This window comes from Clytia hemisphaerica, unplaced genomic scaffold (genome assembly GCF_902728285.1).
Source record: "Clytia hemisphaerica strain Z4C2 unplaced genomic scaffold, Clytia hemisphaerica genome assembly, whole genome shotgun sequence".
Lineage (NCBI taxonomy): Eukaryota > Metazoa > Cnidaria > Hydrozoa > Leptothecata > Clytiidae > Clytia > Clytia hemisphaerica.
In genome coordinates, this window is record NW_027103850.1 from 171543 (window position 1) to 188572 (window position 17030).

At 35.9% G+C, this 17030-nt stretch overlaps 1 protein-coding gene across 1 annotated transcript in view; it reads left to right on the forward strand.

Annotated features, from left to right (window-relative positions):
• Nucleotides 1–15524: 15524 nt before the first annotated feature.
• The window catches only part of LOC136807586 (armadillo repeat-containing protein 3-like), a 32708-nt gene continuing 31202 nt past the window's right edge, over nucleotides 15525–17030 (forward strand). The window contains exon 1 of the mRNA XM_067064172.1: nucleotides 15525–15589. The gene's annotated coding sequence lies outside the window, so the exon portion shown is untranslated. The remainder of the gene's footprint in view (nucleotides 15590–17030) is intronic.

The following is a 17030-nucleotide window of genomic DNA, read 5'->3' on the forward strand; positions in this document are numbered from 1 at the left end:
AGATGTATAATTTTCAAGCGCCTTCAGAAGTTTACCCCAGACCCGATCAATCAAACTTGTCGAACCAATCGAAAACAATCAATCTAATGGAACTCCACCGAATGCTTATCAAAATTCGATTTAAAAAAATAATCAAACTCTAAGATTTTTAAAAGATATTGTGAGTGTTCGATTAAGTTTGATCAACGGGTTTCGGTTCGATCAGTTCGATAAACCAATTTTGTTTGACCCAAATTTGGAATGTATACAAATCGGGAAATTACTTCCAATAATGGATTACACACTTTTCCTGTATATCCTTTTAGCGCCAGGCGGTTTGTTGGGGCGTAGTATTCCACCACTCTGTCGCGTGCGAATTCGCAACAGATGGGCTATGGACTTTATTCCGGATATAGACAAATATCTGGGTACAATAAACGTTAAGCTGTTAAGTCCGGGAACTGTCGAAATGGCAATCGCGTGACAGGATCCCAGGCAGGATAAAGCTTTTGCAGGCGAGAATATATGAGGATTTAATATCATCGAACTAATCGAAGTTTTTACTGACCGAACTAATCGGACTGCTATTGCTTCAAAAATGTTGTGTTAGATTAGGTTTGATTAATTTGATTGTTTGATTGGTGCGACAAGCAGTCTAAACTTAAACTATATCAGGATTAGAAACTAGGCTAGTCTTACCTATTTTATCTTTTCCTTTATAACAATACAATGCTAACAAGTTCACACAACACATGTGTAAATGTACATTGACAAGTAATCCTTGAGAGAAGTTTTTATAGAAATCTGCAACAAAAACAAAAATGGTCTCTTCTACTGATTGCTTCCCAGCGCTCCTTCGCAGCTGTTTATCAAATTTCCACCAATGAGGTTGCCGCATTTCAAACGGCCCTTCTTTTTGGCACCCGTGGCCTTTCAGTGCCTTGCCCTTCATATATTTGTTTCAATCTGTGATCCCTGGCTTAGGTTTTTTCTCATCTTCAATTTACTGAAGAAAGTGGAAATTTGATGCAAGAGTTAGATTGTCAACAAAGTACCGTAAAAAATCATTGAATTAAAGAAGAACTTAAAATCTTAAATATTTTAATTTTGAAGAATAGGTGCAAAAAAGTGAAACATAGAAAAGTTTCCTTTTTCATTGCATTAATCGAAATGGGGGATTTGGAAAACTTTCTATGTTTGGCTTTTTGCACAACTTTGTGTAATGCCTTCATACTTTGTCTAATTCTGTTATAGCAACTATTTTGTCTAGAAAGTAGTTAGAGTGATTTTTTAAAAAGCTCACCCAGAAAATCTTGTGAGAAGTTTTTATAGAAATCTGCAACAAAAACAAAAATGGTCTCTTCTACTGATTGCTTCCCAGCGCTCCTTCGCAGCTGTTTAATTAATTTCCACCAATGAGGTTGCGGCATTTCAAACAGCCCTTCTTTTTGGCACCCGTGGCCTTTCAGTGCCTTGCCCTTCATATATTTGTTTCAATCTGTGATCCATGGCTTAGGTTTTTTCTCGGTTAGTGTAAAACACAGGTCACAGGTCACGGGTCACAGGTCACGGGTCACAGGTCATACAAATTACAGACCGGAAAACTGTAACGCACTCGTAACATACAACCCATAACATACAACTCATAACAAAAGTTCCTGAAAATATTATATGTAATGGAAATGTAATATCAAAATATGGTATTTAGAAGACTTAAACGACAAATCATCAACCCCAAAAATTGACAACAAATGACACTTAAATTATGTAAATAATGATGTTATCTCGAAGTATGAGGTTTTGTACACCAATTAACAATACATGGCTGGAACCCCCCCCTGGCCTGAGGGGGGGGCTAAAAGGTCGAGCAGCGATTGGTACCTGATTTTAGCCTGTTTCTAGGGGGGACTAACCATGTTAGGGGTCACCTAATTTTTTTTCAGATGGACCTGGGGGCTAGATAAAGTCTAGTAATAAAGTCTAGTAAACTTTCCGGAAATGGGAAACTTTCATCCTGGCATTTGAAATTCTCAAAAATTTCTGCTCGCTTCGCTCGCATCCAAATTTTTAAATCATGTTCATTCTGAGATTTGTCATTCTGTTGTATTCATCAATCTGGCCATTCAAATGACCGTTAAGGAAAAACTAAAAACCTTCCTATTGGATAAAATGTATTACGTATTTTGCTAAAATTTCTGGAAAATTGTCATTGGCTTAGGGGTCACCTAAAATATTTGGCAACCAGGGGTTACCTAAATCTTAGGGGTCACCTGAATTCTTAGGGGGCACCTAAAACCTGCTGCCAAGCCATGCAATAAAATATTTATCATGCGTAATAGGATGCCGACGCTGCAAGTGGATATAGATTGACAGGTTTTGAAAACAATAAATACTCCAAGAGAACTGCTTTAGAGAGATGAAAATAGTGACGTCATTTTATCAAAAATACGAAGCAGGGGATAAAAATATTAAAACATTTATAAAATACAAGTGATACTTTTATGGACCTACCTGGTTATCAAAAGGACAAAATAAAAAATATATAATAACGAAAGCATGTCTATTGGGAGAAATTATCAACCCTATTGAAAAAGCTAAAAAAACAAACTATTAAACGCTTTTCTTTATAAAAACAATCCACTTTCAGAAAAATACACAGCTTAATAAATAAAGTTTCTAGAAAACTCAAACCATCGCGCTCTACCGTGACATTTTCTTTTTTGAGAGAAAAATATCAGTTTTATTGACAATCGAATCATGATTTATGTTTTTTTTTGAGAAAAAACAAAGAAATGTTAGGAAAAAGCCCATAGATAAAGCCCCCAGCCCGGCATATTTCCGGCATTTTCGGCCGGAAAAAAAAATTTCTCAAAAAATCGAACTCTGTCATGTTTTGAGCATTGCGAATACACATCTTACGTCAAAAATCAGAAAAAACTAAGGATGAAAATTCGAGAAATTCAAAAAACCGGTTTTTCCAGCATATTTCCGGCATTTTCGGCCGGAAAAAAATGTTTTTCGAAAATCTGGCTCCGCCACATTTTAGGTATTGTCATTTTGCATCAGTGTGCAAAATTTCATAAAAAAATATAAAGTACAGCTCGAGAAATTCAAGAAATACTGTCTTTCCGGCGAAAAATAGGTTGTTCCGGTGATTTTTTAATAGTTCCGGCTTTAAAGATCAACTTTATTGAAAATTGAAACAAGCTTGATGGTGGGCATTGCTATCAATAATGTTTTTGAATGAAAAAACAACCAATTATAAGGAAAAAGTCTAATGAAAATCTAGAAAAACGGTGATTTCCGGCATATTTCCGGGATTTTCGGCCGGAAAAAATTTTTTCTCAAAAATCAGACTTGGCCATGTTTTGGGCATTGTTAATACGCATCTTTAAGCAAAAAATCAGAAAAAACTAATGATGAAATCTCGAGAAAATGTCAAAAAACCGGTTTTTCCGGCATATTTCCGGCATTTTCGGCCGGAAAAATATTTTTTTTGAAAATCGGGCTCCGTCACATTTTGGGCATTGCCATTTTGCATCTTTGTGCCAAAAATCAGAAAAAACTAACGAGTCACTCTTGAGAAAAGCTGGTAACAGACGGACGGACAAACAAAGGTTAATTTATAGGACCTCCAGGTAGGTCCAATAATCCCATTGAGGCTATTTTCATCAATTCTTGTTATCATACCCAAGGTGATGCAGGAGATAAAATGAGATATGACATTAGTGATTGTGAAATAGCTATTTTCCTGTTAGGGGCTGTTTAAGGCAAAGGTGAGATCGATATTCGAATATTTCTTTATTCTTTGTATATAACATTCGTAACATGCGTATAACATTGAAAAGATAACTTTTTTGCATGTGTGATATAGATGTAATATATAATACAAGTATTACAGGTCCGTGTTATACACGGCATAAAACGCGAAATCACGTGGTGAACACGTGGGTAGATTTTTAGCTTTAAAATAGTTCTAGATCAATAAAATACCTTTGGAATTATATCATTGACATTAACAACTGTTTTTCAAACATTTTCTTTGTGTTTTACAGTAATCAAAGCTGACCTGTCAACACTGACCTGTGACCCGTGACCTGTGACCTGCGTTTTACACTAACCGGTTTTTTCTCATCTTCAATTTACTGAAGAAAGTGGAAATTTTATGCGAGAGTTAGATTGTCAACAAAGTACCGTAAGAAATCATTGAATTAAAGAAGAACTTAAAATATTAAATATTTTAATTTTGAAGAATAGGTGCAAAAAAGTGAAACATAGAAAAGTTTCCTTTTTCATTGCATTAATCGAAATGGGGGATTTGGAAAACTTTCTATGTTTGGCTTTTTGCACAACTTTGTGTAATGCCTTCATACTTTGTCTAATTCTGTTATAGCAACTATTTTGTCTAGAAAGTAGTTAGAGTGATTTTTTAAAAAGCTCATCCAGAAAATCTTATTATTATAAAAAACCATCATAAGAGACGTGTAGGCAAAATTGTTAGTCCTTGACACTTACAGTATAGACCTAAACTCTTCATACAAAAATTACGGGAAACGCATGTTTGGACTTTGTACCCTATGGCTGCACGCAAGCACCGAGCCAAAGTCCCGCAAAGGCGGGACAAAAATCAGTTTTTTCAAGTTTGCAAAAAAACGCCACATAGAAGATTTTTCAAATTCAGTATGTGAATAGAGCATTAAAAAATACAACTTTTGCAAAAGTTCTAAAATAAAGGGATAATGATCGCGGATCGTAAAGCTAGAATCGTAAAGCTAGAATCGCTTTGCGTAATCTTCACTTGAGAAAATGATTGACAGGTTGAAGTTTTGCACCCGCATGGGAGCTCGCAAGCGTTCTCGGCTCAATCTTCAGACCGCACTAAAATGGTAGACTGAGCTGTGATAGATCATTTCGATAGAAGTTGTTGAAATGTTTACAAGGCTCTTGACAGAAAATCGTTGTTTTATTGTCAATGATGACACAGTGTGGTTATTAATTTTGTTAGATCTGACAAATTGATGCTTGTAAGTGCACTTTATAGTTTTGATTCCCATTGAAGAATTATTTTCTGGTTTTCATGTTATTAGATGCTGTTTTAGAGCTTTATACAGTCAGTACCTTTAGCCAAATTAGGAACATTTTTCTTACTTTTACTAGTATTCCTAATTAGGCAATTACTTTTTTATTTTCTGGTTTACGGAATCGCCGACATTTTTTTTGCAAAAATAAAATAAAAATAAAATTGAAATTCATAGAAATTTTATTTATTTTTGCACTTCCGATTCTGTTTAATCTGCCATAAAATGAATTTTTTTAGAAAACTTCATTTTATAAGAGCAGGAAAGATAAAAGGGTATAAAAACAGTTATCTCTTTTTCCCAATATGCTTCCTCCAATGGCGCTCAACACAATTTTCCAGCTGAAAAACTTTCTTTGAGTTTGATTTTCTGCTGTGTATGTAAGTTTCCTCAAAACACATTTTATTTTCTCCAACATTAAAGTTTGAAAACAACAATTTTATTTTTATTTTTTTCCATCCTCCGCTCCAAAAGATCATCTCCAAATGTCCGTAAACCAGAAAATAAAAAAGTACTTGCCTTAGGAAGAAAAAAATTCCTAATTAGGAATATGAAGCAAATACCTAGATTTTCTCCAAAAATAGAAAGAATCACACGTTAAAAAGCACTTCATAAGATTCTTACCATTCCATTTAGGTGGGAAAGAAAGATTGAGCTCTTGACTTGCTCGGGGGACCGAGCTATAATTCCTAGAAAAAACTTCACTTCTCCCAGCCTCTCCTCCCAAAATATTTATATCTTATTTATAAAATGCAGGAAACTCACTTTCTGTTTTTCTTTGTGATAATAAAAACGGCAGTTCGTTTAATTCCTAATTTGGAATTATTTTTTGGGGTGTTAATAATTCCACCATCCGCGAATGAAATTTTTCAATTTTTTGCACAGTTATCATATCATACCGAATCTATTGGTCATACTTGGAATTTGCCCATGTAGCTCGTTTCAGAGATATTAAACTTTTAAATATTTCTTCCTAATTAGGAATTTTTTTCTTCCCAATTAGGAATAGGCAGTCAGTGCAAATACCTTCCATTTAAAGCATGTAAACGTTCACAATAACGACTTTCTTTTTACTAGAGAAACCAAACAAATGAGAGCAAGTCATTAAAACTAAAAGTCAGCGCTCCGTGGTTTTGACTTAAGTTTTGTAATCGATAAACATCTTCCTCGTAAAAAGTGCCATATTGAAATACCTTTGAGAATACTAAATCGACTAAATGCATTTGAGTGCAATCTTAAATGAATATGTAGCGAAAAGGTGTTTTTTAAGGACAGACACCATCCTGTTGTTTCACCCCTGCAGCACCCCAGAGCTGACATAAACATAAACGTTCACAACGTTCATATCGTTCATGTAACGTTCGATTGTAAAGTTAGATATATACGTACGGTGTAAAAGCGTTACTTCTTAATTTCATTGAAAACTTTCTAACAGTGAGGATCTTATAGCGATTCTCAGATTTACGGAATACACCAGGTTTTTGCTGATTTTTGCCTCGATTGCTCAAAACCCGTAACCTTTTAAGCTTGAGGGAAGAAAAAAATTCGAGTTTTTTGCTTTGCCAAAAAAACGCCTAGTCAAAATTTTTTAATCTTCGCAGGATCCATTCCCGACCTCAAAATACATCTTTTTGTCTAGGGGTTTGATTGGCAAATTCTTCCTTCGAAGAATATCGATCACTTTCGTTTTCCCCTGAAAACTGCGAGAGAAAAAATAATAGGGCCCGCGCTCTGGGCGGGCGGCCTAGACTTGCTTTCGTTTTGTATAATTTTATAATGACGTATAAGGTAGCGTACAGTAATTCATGCAAAAATAATATATGATAATCTTTTTGTTTTTATTTTCAGGTATGCCGCCAAACATTGATGTCATCGTCTATGGATTTAGCATGAACAATAGGACCGACAGACTCGACAAAAGGAACAAACAATAAGACGACCCGAGAATCTTACGATGAGGGCGTTTTGTCTCCGCCTGATATCACGCCCACAGAAGACGCTGTTTAAAAAGCGGGGGTAAAAATGGTAAGTAATAGCTTTTGTAAGTGTTTATTTTGCGAAATATATAACCATTTTCTAAAATGGTCTACAAACTAGCATTTCTAGAATTTTGATAATGGAAACTTAAATATATAACGAAGAAAAAAACCAACCATTTCAATTTTATTTATACGTTTAACCCCCGGAAAAATTATGTATTACCTATTACGTAACTTTACATTTCCCGACTCGCTAACTCCCAGAGGAATTCTGATTGTAAACCCAATTGGTTAATTTCGGAACATCTTCATAATGGCAGATAATTTAGAAGTGTCTAGTGGAAAGGTCGTGTGTTTTTTTTGATGTCAGTATTAATTTTGTTGGTTGATGGCTTGTTGAATCTGGCAAGAAAAAAGTAAACAGGTATAGCTTTTTCTAACCAAGGATCTGAGGGATTCGAGCAACGCTGTCTAAAACTGTCTTACGGGAATTCTTATTGCTGACGCGATTAGGCGGATCTTTAGAAATTGCTTGGTTCCCGTCATTTCGACTTTACAAAGTGGGTCGGTCGGTCGAGGTCGGGTCGGTCGGTCGGTCGGTCGGGGGTCGGGGGGTCGGTCGGTCGTCGGTCGGTCGAAAATATTTTTTTGTACATACATACCATCTTTGTTCATTGATTGTGAGCCCCATAATCATCATGCAGCATCTTGTTTTTTAGAAAGTGATGCTTTGCGAGCGTGGTCTGCTTCCACGAAGGTCCGAATTATGAAATCGGGTTAAAAAATCAGGAAATCATGGATAAACTGGATTTTGGTTCAATTTCCGCTGGCGCGCCGCGCTCGCTATTTCGATTTGAAAACTTGTAAACACTGAGCACGCAGAGGTTGACAATTAGGAATCCAGAAGTGGCAAAAGGGGTCTCCGACTTTCCGACTCTAACTTCAGAGTAAAAATCAGGGTCGGTCGGATGACGGGAACCAAACAATTTTTAGAGATCTGCCTTACTTAAGTTTGGTTTTAACAACCGCTGATTAATTACGGTTATTTTCACAGTTTCGTCATTTTTTAAATCTCTTAGTAGGAGAACATGTCTTTTTATAAGGAATGTAATAACATTTCGTCGCAGATTAAAAAGACGATTAGAAAACGAAAGCTTCTTTGTTTTTCATTTTCGCATTTATGGGGAAGAATGAAATTTTCAGAAGATGCTTTATTCGATATGAGGATTCCCATTTTGCGTAAAATCGCGCTTCCCCATGGTTGCGAAATGGTGACTATGGGTAATTCCTTTGTTCTTTTGCTATTTTCTTTTGTTCTATGTGACGTAAAAACACTTCACAAATCGATGTACTTGTACTAACTGATAGGATTCCTAATTAGGGAAAAAATGTTCCTAATTTCCAGGCGTAATCTATCGAACAAAATCGAATTCGATTTTTAATCGAATTTATCGAAACTAATCGAAATTAATACTTAGATTAGGCTTCGATTAATCGAAACTATCGAGCCGTAATCGAATTAATCGAATTTTCCAAGCAAGGTTTTTCTCAATTAGTTCGATTACCATTCGATTACTTCGATTAATGTTCGATAGCTTCGATTAATATCGATATATTCGATTATGTTCGATAACTTCGATTAACTTTCGATAGGTTTCGTTTAAGATTCGATAATCTTCGATAAGCTTCGATAAGTGTTCGATAGCTTTGATTAATGTTTGATCTTTATCATATTTTCTCTTTTTTTAGACTTCGATCGAAGAGAACAAAACATCGAAAACGCAATGGAAAATAATATATAACATTCGGAACATTCACCGCGCTTCTCTTCGTTCTGATTAGGTTTGGCTTGTTTTTCTGCGGGCGTTTCAGCAGGCGGCAAATCACTCATTTTTAAAAGGGCGCTTGACAAGTGAACAGACGAACCGTCGTAAGCCGATCGTGAAAAAATGTGATGAATGTGTGAACCACACAGAATTTTCCACGATTTGGTTCCTCGGTGATTTTAAATTGGGATAAAAACCTATCGTCAACTCAGGGATGACTGGGGCCTGAAGCTCGATTTGTTAGAGGAAATTTCCAAATCACGTACAGTAATCATACTCATGTGTGGTGATAGTCAAGCACGCTATAATGTGACATCTTTCTCTATTTCTTTCTAGTCTACGATTCGCATTGGAAAGGAGTGCCGTGACAATTTAAGGCAATGCAGAAATCAGAAGATTTATGCTAAGTACGACCGTTGAAGCAATACTCAACAGCTTTTACTTGATAGCAATGACTTATCGATTAAAATTTGACCGTAATATTAAGGCCAATACGTGCAATAAATAGGAGATTTTGGAATACCTTAAGGGAAGAAATTTTTGGCGGGAAGAAATTTTAGCAGAATTTAATTTCGCTGTTTTTTGGCAAATCCGCGAAACACAAATATTTTTATGATTTTTAGGGCAAAATAAGCCATATTTTGAACAAAAAATTCTCTCAACCGTGAAATTAAATTTCTTCCCTTAAGGTATTATCGGGTCAAATTTGGTTAAAATCTGATAGCCGTGAAAGATCTTTTTACCTCCCGAGCCTGGTGATGAACATTTTGGTGTTTGTTATCGGTCCCTCGTTGTCGTTCTATGGTTTTGTGTGGTGCTTAAAAATCTTTACATTCTATGGCAGAATAATTTGTGTTTGCCTATTCGAGGGAAGAAATCACCCAGCCACCCCAGAAAATTGAAGCTGAATAATCTCAACCCGGGTGAGAAATTGAAATAAAAGATGTATACCCCGGTTTTACAGAACTTGGCCTACTCTAGTCAAAAAGCACACTTGCAAGAAACATGCCAAAAGACTGTGCTGATATATATTAACTATAAGGAATCCCGAAAAACTTTACAGTGTCCCAAAAATGCATACACGTTTTTTTATATAAGAACAAACTATATAAGAACATAAGCCTTCGATGGCCAAAATGCTAAGAACAAGTTAAGAACATTTTAGGCTTCTTAGGGCACTAAAACACCCAATTTCTTAGAAAACATGACAAAAACACTCAAGAATTAACAAAAATAAGAACATGTTAGGCTCGATGTTAGGAACATTTTGAGGCTTAAAGCTGTAAAAGTTAAGAACATTCCAAGGCTTCAAAATTTTTTGATGTTCTTACAGAAAAAAGAAAAAAAAAACGTGTACGCTTACTAGGTCTGTAGATCTGAACAGTCTTAAAACATAACCCGAAACCCACGTTGAAGAAGGGAGACTATCAATCCAAGTGGATAATTTTACTTCAAAATGCCAATTTTCATTTTTTCAATCGGGGCACTGAGATAGGGGAGTGGTTAACTATTCAATCAGACACTATTGAGACCTTTTTTAACGAAAATTGGAAATAGACAACAAGAAAATAGACAACATAACAAAATCATTTTCTTAGCTTTGTTTAAGGGAGAAGAATATGAATGTAATATAAAAAATAAACTACAAATATAATCTCATTACTTCTTCTTTTCATTCGCCCTCTCATTGTTGAACCATGTACAAATCTAGTGAGAAAAAATAATTTTAGTGGATATTCTTTTTACTTTTAATCGATCAGAGAAATTCACGTGGATTAATTTTAGCGAGTAGAAATAATAGCGCGATTTATTTAAGTTTATGTTTATGTTTTAAAAACTGAAAAAGTGAAAAATTCGTCAAATCGCTAAAATTAACAAAATTAGTTTCCGCTAAAAATTCTTCGATTGGTTAACTATTTTGATTGTGTTCTTGTAAAGAAACAACATTAGCCTCTATTAAATAATACTAACAAAGTGTTGTAAGAAATTTTCGGGAATGACAAACGGAGACCTCAACGAATCTCTCCCTGACAAGTCTGAGATTTACGAAGTTGATGATTTTGAAAATTTCTCTCCTGGTGAACTAATCAATTTGGTAACCGAAAACGACCCAACTGAAAATTTGACTTCTGCTGTATCTGAAACTGTCTTTGAAGGTACGTAATTTCTTTATCGAAGTTACTCGGTCTTTTCCCAGCTGGTACGTAACGATGTTTCAACGTTTGTCTAACGTTCACAACGTCCATATAACGTTAGGTGAACGTTAAAACAACGTTGTGTGCCAGCTGGGTGAGCACTTGAGTGATCAAATTTGGCGTTACTTAATATAGAGCCGATACACAACCTTCAAAAAAATTTTGAGTCTATCTACTTCTACTGCGCAAGAAAAAAATGCTGTGGCATCTTAATAGACTACTAAACCCAATTTTTGGCGGGAAATATAAACCGAACCAGATAGACTTTGAGTTTCGAGAGACAAAATTTGACGTGGACACTTGTATATAGATAACATGTCGACATATCGGGGACAAGTGTGTTTTTTTCTCGTTTTTTTTCTTTTTTCGTTTAACTATTTAAAGTCAAACACAAATCAATAGACGACATCAGATTTAGATAAATACAATGGTTGATGATCTAGAATAGATTATAATTCATTTGAGAGTCCCTAGAAACCAGAATGCATTGCAATTATCTAAATCCGATATCGGCTATTGACTTTCAAATATTCATCAAGAAACTTCTTTACATGATTTAGATAATGAAAGCGATGAAGAAATTATTGCTGATGACAATGACCCGTCTCAATGTTCGTTATTTACACAAAAGAAATGTTTATTTCAAAAGCACAATCGTAAAAAACAAAATGCATGGATACAATGTCACAAACCCTCCTGTGGAAAATGGTACCACAGCGAATGTCTTGGCCTCCAATTCAAAACAACAGTGGACGCACAAAGATATATTTTCAATTGCCCTGATCATGGATCTTCACTTTACAGGTATTCAAATTCAATCAATATTGTTACTAGTAATGGGTTTCATAACATGTGATGAAAGTTTTTTCGAGCTGGGTTGCATTTCTTCCAGCAGGGTTAGGAAAGCGAGGAAAGTCCATTATTTTTTATCGTATTTCAGTAGTTTGCTTGACAGTATTTCCATTTCATTTGTTTGTTTTTTTACCACTGGGTCAAGAGGTAACATTCAACTTTCAATGCTGTGTTGTTTCATTTCTAGAACGGAGATACCTCTTGAAGCACCAACTGCTCTAGCGAATGATTCCAATTTAACTATGAAAGATCTCCTGGACCAAGGATCAAATGCCAACACAAGAAAATCAACAAATCGAACAAACCGCTCAAACCCAATGTATGTAGAATACAAGGGTACAGTCTATCATATTGCTCGATTTCTGTCTCTGACCGACGGCAAAATTTATTGCCCAGCTGCGAGCAGAATGGAAAGATGGAAATCAAGTAACCAAACCTCGTTTTTTGAGCAGCTCAATAATAACACCTCAACGCTCGAAACCAACATTGAAATCAACGATGAATGCTGTTTCTTAGACACAAAATCGCGTCAATTTACATAAAGTTGTTCGAATTATTCGTCGGTACGGTACAAAAACAGCTCATCCAGCTGTCGAGGCTGAAATTAGCAATTTGAAAAATATCAGTTTTTTTGTTCGGTGTCTTTCTCTGTCATCAAATGCTCCTTCACCAACACTAGAACCAACGAAATCAATCACATATCAAATGTTCAAAGGGGTTGAGTTGGTGCAAAGGTTCGACGGACATCTAGGACAAACGGACTTGAATGCTCTAGAAAAAAAGAAAAAATGACATGTTAGCATCAAAAGCTACAGCCGCTGTCCCCCAAAAAAATACAGACAACGAGCAAATGGATGTTCAGCTCATGAAACTCAAACTGATCTCTATGAACATTAAGTTTCGCAAAAACGCATCAAAGAAAAGTTTGATTGCTTTACTACGGGAGGCAGAATCGCGTAAATAGACATTTTTTTTATTTTTTTAAGCATATAACCTTGGGCACTTCAATCTTTTTCAAGTCAAATCAACCTGAATCAACCAACATTTTGATTTTTTATTTATAAAGGTTGCCAACTTCGGCTTTTATTTTACAGTTACAAGTTATATAAATTTAAAAGTCTTACACATTATGTTTTTATCAACTTGCTGTATTTTAATTTAGTTTGTCCATTTTTACACCGTGTAAGTATGATGCAAAGTACCAAAATGATAAATTTCTTTATTTTCTATCTTCAAAGTTTTTCCCGCATGTGACGCCTGCAGAATATTCGTGTTCTGTTATGAGATTACCGCAATGGATATGACGCTGATTCCAGTGAAGTAGACTAGGAGCATTTGACGAGGTCGCCATTTTTTAAGAAAAACACTAAAAATCCAATTCACAAAAAAACTACTTGGAGCACTTGGAGTTTAAAAATGAGAAACATCTATATCATCAATATCAATACCAGCAGCAGATTTGCAATACCGTATTGCAAATAAAAACATTGCTTTATCCTGTTCTTACCTTCCAAAAACAACTAAAATCTACTGCAGTCAGGCACATCCTGGCAAATGAACGGGGTATTTTTCACTTGCGACCATTGGCAAATGAACGGGGTCGAAAACGAAAGTGACGTAATAGCGCCGAATACCCAGTTTAATTGAACCGGGTTGGAAATATTTTGCTTCATTTCAAAGAACTGCATAGATGAAATTTTTTTTCCATGGGTCAATTTTGTCTTCGAAGATTGAAGAAACTTTTAACGAAAAAATAAAGTTCCCAGTTTTCTTCCTTTTTTCCCTTTTTCAGTTTGAAGTTAATTTTTATTCATTTTCACGCTTTTAGCCTGAGACGTCCTATCTCATTTACACTGGGTGACGAATACCCCATGCAAATGCTCACCCCGTTCATTTGCCAGGATGTGCCTGACTGTACTGAACTGTTTTACAGTCCACCTAAGCAAGTCTATAAAAAAGCTTTAAGTGGACCCCGCGGGCTAGCGGCCGCACGCTCCGGCGGCCAGGTGCTTGGTTCGATGGCCGGAGGTTCAGTTCGACGGCCGGATGCTCGGTACGGCGGCCTGATGCTCGGTTTGACGGCCGGCTGCTCGTTTCGGTTAAACGGCCGAATGGTTCGTGTGACGGCCGGACGGTCATCCTGGATGCCTTATCGTTTCACCGATTTTGAGCCCGACCCCCTCCCCCTGATAGGTAAAGCTCTAAAGGAGCGGACCCACAGATTTCTGTAAAGCCCGAAGGGCTAAATCTCGTGCTTCAAGCTCTTCCAAGCAAGAAATTACCTGCTCCAGATGTGAATTTCGCTATCGACACGCTTTGCCCCTCCAAATCTATCAAAAATAATCTACCCATAATCCTTTGCAGCAAAATCAAAACAAGTTTTGAAGCGGTGTCGCTAGTTTCCAGGATGTTTTGAACGCGGTCTCGCATGAATCCGTCCAACAAAGTCGTCAGATTGTTTGTTTTCGCCCATCCCTTTAGAGCTTCAGCGTGGTGGGCAGAAAACAATTACAATCTGTTCTCAGGTTAAGCAAGAAAAAGTGAGTACATATCGGAAAAAGTATTTCTGCTATTGTTTCCGAAAATTGGCTAAGCTTCTGATTGGTCAAGCGCTGAAATTCTATTATAATGTCACGTGACTTAGATAGGATTTCCTATCTAACTTCGACACAATTTTCAGCAAAAGCTAGAGATCTAGCCCTTCGGGCTTTACACATCGTTGAGCGGACCATCCATTGAACATGAATGGGACATGAATCCAAAAAAGAAGATTGGGGAATAGAACTTATCGAAGCTTATCGAAGGATAATCGAAACTAATTCAAGGATAATCGAAACTAATCGAAGGATAATCGAAACTAATCGAGTGATAATCGAAGGATAATCGAAACTAATCGAGTGATAATCCAAGCTAATCGAAGCCCAATCAAATTTATTGAATTAATCGAATTTTCCAAGGTTTTTTTTATCTCAATTAGTTCGATTAGGCTTCGATTATTTCGACTAATCGAAATATAATGGCTTCCATTAGCTTCGATTAGTTTCGATTAATTCGATAATCGAAAAATTCGATAGATTACGCCTGTTAATTTGGCTAAAGAAAGGTACTGACTGTGCTAGCCTGACTTAATAATGATATTGTAAAAAGATCTATGTTGTTGGTTGTTGAGTTTTTCACGTAAAAAATTGAATCTATCTATCTATAATGAATTTAATTTAAAGAAATAATAAAACTCTACCAGTCTTTATACTTACACCAGACAGCCATGTGGTTTTTTCACCGAAATCTATTGAATGCGATTTTGGTCTATGACTTTTAGAAAATGAAGGATCGAGCTAGATTTTTACATTTTTACATTTTACTTCTTAGACAAGATTTATCTTTAAATAAAGATCATTTTAGAAAAAAAAATTAAAAAATGTCATAGTTAAATTTATTTTACACTCAATAATCACTCCTTTTGAAACAAAATTGAATCTATTTGCTAACTCTTTTCCCTGACATCAATAATATGTCTGATAAGACCCAGCAACAGAATGTTTACGGGAGATGGTAGCTGAAGGAGTGAGTGAACAAATTTTACAAATATCGGGTGACTTTTTAATCCTAACCCTCTATAGGTACATCCTTGCTACTGGAACTTGTATCCTCATATTGTACAACTTAGTATTACAAGCCAGGTAACACTTCTCTAAATGTTTTAGACTATTCAAATGCACTTATAAGTGAGCCAAATACCGTCAACTGCTCTATTCTAACTTGGGGCGATTTTGGTCGAAACATAGATACATATGATGGGACTGCTGATGATATCTGGCCGGGCTTTATTTTCACTTACTGTTAAATCTCTTTGACAACAAATTTGTTTTATTTAACTCCACCAAGTTTATCAATCATACTTTTGTTATAACATGATGCATGTCAAGGTATATAACTTTCATTGATAGTGCGTCCTTTGCCTTTATAAAGAAGAGTTTATTTATAATAATATATAGGACCTTGCCGATGCACCGGACTTAACGAACACCAGACACGCAAAAGTCTGGTGTAAAATGAGAATTTTTTTTACCACCAGACAATCTCTACACCAGACTTAAGAAAGTCGGATGTCCTGTGTCAGAGAAGGATATTTTTAATCAAAACACCGGACATGAATAATGTGAATGACCAGTCCGGTGTGCGTCCGGTGATTCTTAATTTTTTGTTTCATAAATGTCCGGCGTCCAAAATTCCCTGTATGCAACACCCGACTGACACCGGACTTATTGCGTCCGGTGTAGCGAAAGGATACTTTTTGCCACTGGACAAATAAACCAGACAGTCCGTTGCGTCGACAGGGTCCTGAGTTTATCTTCATTAGCAACTCCAGCAGCTTTAAAAGAGAAAGAAAATAAGGGGCCATAAGGCCTCCAGAGGATAAGTTAAGTAATTGTAAAGATATTCAAATTTTAGTGTCAAAAATAAATTTGACTGAAAATGTCGAAAGCAAGAAGGTGGTTGTGGTTAGGAAAATAGCTTGGAAAAATTCGAAAAATGTTTCAAAAAAGAAAAAAAAAATCCAGTCATGCTTCTTCAATTTTATATATCTCTTTTTCTAGTGTAGCTAGAGACCTGAAATTTGGAGGGAGAATTCTTTGATGTTGTTAGAATATTATTATATAAAAATATTTGTAAAATAACGAAAGATATATCTTTTTTTGAAAAAAGAAGACATTGCATTATTTTATTTATTGTTTTTGAAGAAAATAGCTCGAAAAAGAGGACCCTCCCGGCACTCCGGAAACTTCCAGAGTTTTCTGGAGCAGCTAAAAAGTACTATTTTTCTCTCCGGAAAAGCTCTGGAAATGGAGGAACAAAAAGTTGTATAAGTTTTTGAACCAAGAAAAAGTCATACAAAAACAAACCGAAAGTGTACTACATAAATTTATTGTGGATGTGAAACGCTCAGAACAAATGTTTGGAGGACCCTCCCAGCGCTCTGCTCCGGAAATCTCCAGAGTTTTCCGGAGCAGCTAAAAAAACAACATTTTTCTCTCAGGAAAGTTCTGGAGCTCTTCTAGTGCTTCTCAAGCAACTTATACTTAACATGTTGAAATCGTTTAAACGTAGTTACGAAAAATA